We start from the raw sequence: 7,412 nt of genomic DNA on the forward strand, positions 1-7,412 counted from the left end.
TAGTGTTATTTTGTTTTTATTTGTTTGTTTTGGTTAATTCTAGGGTCTACAAATTTCCCAGGAATTGGGGAGAGAATGGTTTGGGGAGTAAAGGCTGAAGAACTTCAGCACCAGGTTCTTTTATATTTGACTTCTTCCTGTCTGCCTCCTTTGTGTCTTTTTTAAAAATCTCCTATCCCACATCAGAATGATTAACACTTGGATGCTTGGAGCAGGGCGCACGGCGCTGGGGTCTGGGTCTCTGAGGAAGCGGAGGAGACCCCAAACTGCTGGAGCTGGTGTCTTTGAAAAGCTCTAAAGAAGGTGGTTCTGGCAGTATTAGGGAAACGGGAATCAGTTGCTGCTACTGGAACAAACTGTGCTGCTGGGGTGAAGGAACATGGTCACAGTGACCGGAAGGCGACCAGGAGACAGGGAAGTCGCTGTTGCTCACCTGTCTCCAACCTCGCGGTCCCCTCTACTGCCCCCTATTGGCAGAGCCCAGGAGGAGCCCGCGGGCCAAGGAGAAGGGAGGTTTGAGGGTTGCCTGGGTTTCAGGGTGTATGAGTGCGTTTGAAGCTGAGAGACAGTGGTTCAATAAGCAGTGAGTAGGGCTCTGTCCTTCAGAATTCTCGAGATCATAAAGCGCTCGCAAACAAAGTCAAGCTGTAAAGTGCACTGTTTCCAGCGATGTTATGGTAACAAGAATCATTTGCATTTGAATAGCACTTCTTTGGATTCACTGGGTGCTTTTGCATATATTATCTGTTCAGAACTATCAGCTGAACCTGAACAAACCAAGACACAAAGACAGAAAAACAAGTCAAAAACAAAAAGTCCGCGAGTTAGCGACACTCACTGACTTCACTCCCTGCTGCAAACCCCCCTCCACTCACCTCCTGCTGTTTCCCTCCCCTGCTCTTCCTCTTCCTCTACGCCATTTCCCTCCTAGGTCTGGTGACTCCTCAGTCCCTTAGACCTAGCTCGGCATCATCTCCTGCAGGCAGTATTTTAGACAAATTCCCTCCATTGTCCCCAGGGTTCTTGGAGTAGGCTAGTTCTCAACCGAGGCAGTTTTGTCCCCCGGGAGACATTTGACAACATCTGGAGGCGTTTATTCTTGTCCAGCTTCGGCATTTAGTGGGTGGAGGCCGGGATGCAAAGGGGAGGTTGGTCCCACCATAACAGATATCATCCAGTCCAAAGTGGTAGTGAAGCCTGGTTCAACTAACCCTGTGCGAGGCTCCTGGCCCTTGGTCTATGGTTCCAAGACATTCGAGGACTAGCGATGTGTCTGCTTGCACCGTAGTGATGGGAATTACCTGTACGGTGCCAGGCGTGGTGGCACACACTTGTAATCCCAGAACTTGGGAGGCTGAGATTGAAGGATCACAGTTTCAAGACCAGCCTCAGCAACTGTGAGGCCCTCTGTAACTTAATGAGACCCTGTTTCAAAATAAAGAATAAATGATAGGGCTGGGGTGTAGGTTGGAGGTAGGTAGAATGCACTAGGTTCAATCCCCAGGACCACAAAATAAAAAATATTATAAATGGACTAATGATTTAATTTGGAGATAGAATGCCCTGGGTTCAATTTCTAGTACCAAAAATGAATGAATGAATGAATGAATTATCTGTACAACACTGGGCATGATGATACACACCTGGAATCTGGGCTCAATCTTCAGTATCAAAAAAGAATGAAGCCGGGTGTGGTGGCGCACACTTGTAATCCCAGCATTCGGGAGGCTGAGACTGAAGGATCACAGTTCGCGGCCAGCCTCAGCTACTTAGTGAGACCCTCTGCAACTTAGTGAGGCCCTGTTTCAAAATAAAGAATAAAAACAATAGGGCTGGGGGTGTAGCTCGGAGGTCAAATGCCCCTGGGTGCCATGCCCCAGACCCACACAAAAAAAGAATGAATGAATGAATAAAAAAATTAAAAGAATTACCTGTATGACACTGAGCACAGTGCTGCACACCTGAAATCCCAGGTTAGTACTTAGGATATATGTCTAAGGGAGCATTTTTTAATTAATTAATTAATTTTTGTGGTACCGAAGATTAAACCAGGGGCATTCTACCTCTGAGCTACACCCCTAGCCCTATTTTCTCAAACTTTTATTTTGAAATAGGGTCTTGCTAGATTGCTAAGAGTCTCCCTAAATTGGAGAGACTCATTTTGAGCCCGTAATCCTTTTGTCTTAGCCTCCCAAGTACTGGGATTACAGGCTTGTGCGACCAGGCCTGCCTTAAGAGATCATTTTCAATAAAGGTGACACCATCATGTCTAAAACCAGATTACAGGCTGTCACATATCATTTACCCCTTCGAGCTCAGACTTCTCAGATTACCACTACCCATCATTTTATGGATGGCTGGTTGGAATCAAAATCCAAACAAGTTTTACAAAGTGATTTAAGAAATAATGGCTTTACCTAGGTATAATTCTCATGCCACACAATTCGCCCTTTAGAGAACACCGTTGTGTGGTTTCTAGCATGTTTGCAGAGTTGTGCGACCATCACTACTAATTCCAGACTCTCTCCCCCAAGGAAGCCTGTGTCCATTTCCAGCCTCTCCTTATTCCCCACTTCCCTCAGCCTCTGGCAACCACTAACTTAACTCCTGTTTCTATGGATTTGCCCATCTGGGGCACTTCATATAAATGAAATTGTACAATATACATATACAATATACATATAGTGGGTATATGCTCTCAGCGTGAAGTTTTCAAAATCCATCTATGTTGTCACATTTCAGCACTTTATTTCTTTTCTTTCTTTTTTTTTTTTTTTTTTGTGTGGTACTGAGGGTGGAACTCAGAGGATTTCTACCTCCGGGCTATTCTTCCAGACCTATTTTATACTTTATTTGGAAACAGGGTCTCACTAAGTTGCTGAGAGCCTCACTAAGTAGCTGAGGCTGGCTTCGAACCTGTGCGATCCTCCTGTCTCAGCCTCCCAAGCGCGGGAATTAAGCATGGGCCACCACGCCTGGCTACTTTATTCCTTTTTATTGCTAAAAATGTTTCTCTGTGCACACATGTTACATTTTATGGATATTTTGGGTTTTCCTTTTTTTGTGTGTGTGGTACTGGGAGTGGAACCTAGAGACTAGAAAGTCTCACTAAGTAGCTGAGGCTGTCCGCGAACCATAATCCTCCAGTGTCAGCCTCCCAAGTACTGGGATTATAGGTGTGCACCACCACGTTCAGCTGGGTTTTCACTTTTGACTCTGATGCACAATGCTGCTATGAGTATTCCTCTATAATTCTATGGTAGATATATGTTTTCATTTCTCTTGTACCTAGGAGACGAGCAGTGCGGAGCACATAGTAACTCTGTATTTAACTTTTTGAAAAAGTGCCAAACTATTTTTCAAAATGATAGAATCCTTTTTATATTCCCCTAGCACTGAATGAAGGTTTCCATTTCTGCTCATCTATTCCAAAGCCAGTTATAATCTGCCCTTTTTTATTTTATTTTTTTAAACTTCTTTTTGGTGGTACTGGGGTTCCTGGAAACCCTTCTTCTTCCGGGATATACTCCCAGACCTATTTTACACTTTTTAAAATTTAGAAACAGGGTCTCTTACGCCAGCGCGGCTGGCTTGGAACCTGCGTGATCCTCCTGTCTCCGCCTCCCAAGCGCGGGGATTACAAGCGTGCGCCACCACGCCCGGCGATCTGCCCTTTTTCAAACATCAGTCATCCTCGTCAGTGTGAATTGGCTCCTCCTGTGGTTTTGACTGGCATATCCCTTGTGATGAGGGTGTTAGAGTTCCATTGTTGTAGTGAATTCCTATGATAAATCAACTTTTAAAGAGGGAAAGCTCATCTGGGCTCATAGAAGTTTCGCTTTCAGGGCTGTTTGGCCCTCTTGCTTTGGGCCTGTGGCAGCTCCGTGAGTCGTGGTAGGAGTGCGTGGTGGAGGAAGCCTGGTCATGTGAACAGGCCAAGAAGCAAAGAGGGAGGCCAGGGCTCCAGTGTCTCCTCGTGGTCACACTCCAATGATCTAACTTCTAAAGATTTTACTGCCTCCCAATAAGCCCCCAGGCTGGTGACCAAGCCCGTGTGTGTGTGTGTGTGTGTGTGTGTGTGTGTGTGTGTGTGTGTGTGGTACTGGGGATTGAACCCAGGGGTGTTTGACCTCTGAACTACACACCCAACCCTTTTTATTTTTGTTTTGAAACAAGGTCTCGCTAGATTGCTCAGTCTTGCTAAGTTGCTGAGGCTGGTCTTGAACCTGAAATCCTCCTATCTCAGCTTCCGAAGTACCAGGATTAGAGGCATGCAGGAGCATGCCCGGCTGGAAATGAGTGTTTTGTTTTGCTTTTTCATATGGTGCTGGGGATTGAACCTAGGGCCTCACACGCGCTAAGCAAGCACCTACCACTTAGCTAATCCCCAACCTTCAACCAATCCCCATGGGACTTGGGGGACGCATCCAAACAGAGGCAACAAGAAATGCCGAGCATCTTCTTGTATGCATAGTTAATTTTCATGATTTTTCATATTTCTAATTTCAGCTGGAAGAGCTGGTTACCAGTGCATTTTCAAAGTATCTTATGAACGCACCCGTTTTATTTTATTTACTTATTTATTTTTTGTGGCACTGGGAATTGAACCCAGGGGCATTCTACCTCTGAGCTATACACCCAGTCTATTTTATTTTTATTGTGAAACAGGATCTTGCTAGGTCGATGAGAGTCTTATTACATTGTTGAGGCTGTCCTCGAATCTGCGATCCTCCTGTCTCAGCCTCTCAAGTACTAGAATTACAAGTGTGTACCACCACTCCCAACTAAACTCACTAGGTTTTTTTGTTTGTTTGTTTGTTTGTTTTTTGTTTTTGCGGTACTGTGGATGAAACCCAGGGACATTCTACTTCTGAACGACACCCCCAGCCCTATGTTTTTTTATTCTTTATTTTGAAACAGGGTCTCACTGAATTGCAAAGGGCCTCACTTAAGTAGCTGAGGCTGTTCGCAAACCGGGATCCTCCGGTCTCAGCCTCCCAAATGCTGGGGTTACAAGCGTGCGCCACCATGATGGGCTCTGAACTCACTAGTTTTAAAGTAATTAACATATTTCAGGTTATGGACAAATTTGTTCTATTACAAATTTATGAATTTTAATTATTTTCTATGTTATAATCTTTATTCTTCTTGATAGTCAAATTGTCACATCTCTGGCAAGGGGAAGTCCCCAAAGGGTATACACGAATTGGCTTTGGGGCTCTTTAATAGAGTCTGGAACAACTTTTGATATCTTCCTTGATTTCCATTATATAATATTCTTGGTTTATCTTATACATTTCTTGACCAAATCTAGAATTAGCCATTTTCCCCAAGGAGCGTGGGAGCACTGAGGAGATTTATGGCTCCTGGAATGATTGTAGGCCTTTTCAGTGGAAAAAGTGTGGCCCCTGTGAGGTCTGACTGGGAGTCCTGGTGGGAAAAGGCTGAGAACAAAGGACTTCTGCAAAGGCAGAAGATGCCCCTAACCATTCCTCTGCACCCAGCCACATAAATGTACCTGCCCTGGCCTGCTGTTAAACTCATCAATCAGAGAAATACACGCTGCCTCACTCCCACTAATGCCCCAGAAAACGTCCTCGTCTGTATAAAAGGGGCTCCTGACTCCTGGGCTCTCTCTCCAGGTCAGGCCTCTTCCAGGCTTCACTCCAATTAAAAAGTCTATTCTGGTCTGTAGAGCTGTGTTTTCTTTTATCCTTATATTCTCTAACAAAAAGCTAGAAATATTTTTTCTTTTTTTGTTTGAAAAAATATGTTATGAAGACAGGCTCTTGTTCCAATTTAAGACTAGAGAATTTTTACTACTTTGACTTATATTTGTATCTCTTTTCTCTTATGTTGAACATCTTGGTTTTACTAGTACTAACATGGTCACTTATATACTTTAAACTACACGATATATATTATACTTCCAATATCTATATCAATATTGTGACTGCAGTCTGACTACTGAAAGCAATTTAAGGTTCATTTGCATTTGTTTCTGTCATTATGACATAATGACTACATACTGGTGCATATAGTCAAATGTCTTTTTAAATGTAACTTGAGACTTTCCAGTGTGGCAGGTCACCAACATTCATTTCAGCTCTATTTTGGAACAAATTCTACTTATAACCTCTTGAACTATATAGTCTGCAATAGGAAGAGTGTCATCTATCAATCCACCCATCTATTTATTATTAGTGAGGCCTTCTCTTTACTATGATGTATGATTATATTGCATCGGTAAAATCTAAATAAAAATAAATAAAAGTAAATGTCATTTTTTAAAAATAAAAAAAGTAACTGTGGTGGCGCACGCTTATAATCCCCGCGCTTGGGAGGCGGAGACAGGAGGATCGTGCAGGTTCGAAGCCAGCCTCGCTGGTGTAAGAGACCCTGTTTCCAAAATAAAAAGTATAAAAATAGGTCTGGGAATATAGCCCAGAGGTAGAAGGGTTTCCAGGAACCCCAGTACCACAAAAATAAATAAATAAATAAATAAATAAATAAATAAATAAATAAATAATAAAAAAAGTAAATTGAGCTGGATGTGGTGGTGCACGCTTATAATCCCAGTACTTGAGAGACTGAGACAAGAGGATTAACAGATTTGAGGCCAGTCTCAGCAACTTAGCAAGACTTTCAGCAACTTATGAAACTCTGTTTCAAAACAAAAAAATAAAAGGGTTGGGAAGAAGTCCCTGGTTCAATCCCCAGTACCACAACAGTGAAAAAAAAAAAAGTAACTCAAACTAATTCTTCTCTGTGTTAAAACATTTTTTTTTTCTTTTTTTGGTGGTACTGGGGTGGAACCCAGAGGCTTTCTACCTCTGGGCTATACTCCTAGACCTTTTTTATATTTTATTTGGAAACAGGGTCTCACTAAGTTGCTGAGAGCCTCACTAAGTAGCTGAGGCTGGCTTCGAACCTGTGAGATCTTCCTGTCTCAGCCTCCCAAGCTCTGGGATTACAAGTGTACGCCACCAGGCCCGGCTGTGTTAAATAATTTTTTTAAAGAATTTTAAGTTGAAGGTGGTGGCACACACTTGTAATCCCAATACTTGGGAGACTGAGACAGGAGTATGGCAGGTTTGCCACTAGCCTCAGCAACTTAGTGAGGCCTTGTTTCAAATAAACAATAAAATAGGGCTGGATATATAGCTCAGAGGTAGAATGCCCCTGTGTTCAATTCCCAGTGCCACACACACACACACACACAAAGAACTTGAAATTTGATTCATTTTTATTTAATGATGTATAAATCATTTACGTGGTTCCAGACTTAGAACTATAAAGCTAAGTAGACTTAAGGAAGTCCAACAGTTCCTTCTCAGTGTTCGTAGGCAATGGTTTCCGCTACCTTTTAGTTTCGTGTTCCATAAAAAAAAATTATATCCTGCTGTAAATAA

This window comes from Muscardinus avellanarius (genome assembly GCF_963383645.1).
Source record: "Muscardinus avellanarius genome assembly, chromosome: 1".
In the NCBI taxonomy this organism is placed as follows: Eukaryota; Metazoa; Chordata; class Mammalia; order Rodentia; family Gliridae; genus Muscardinus; species Muscardinus avellanarius.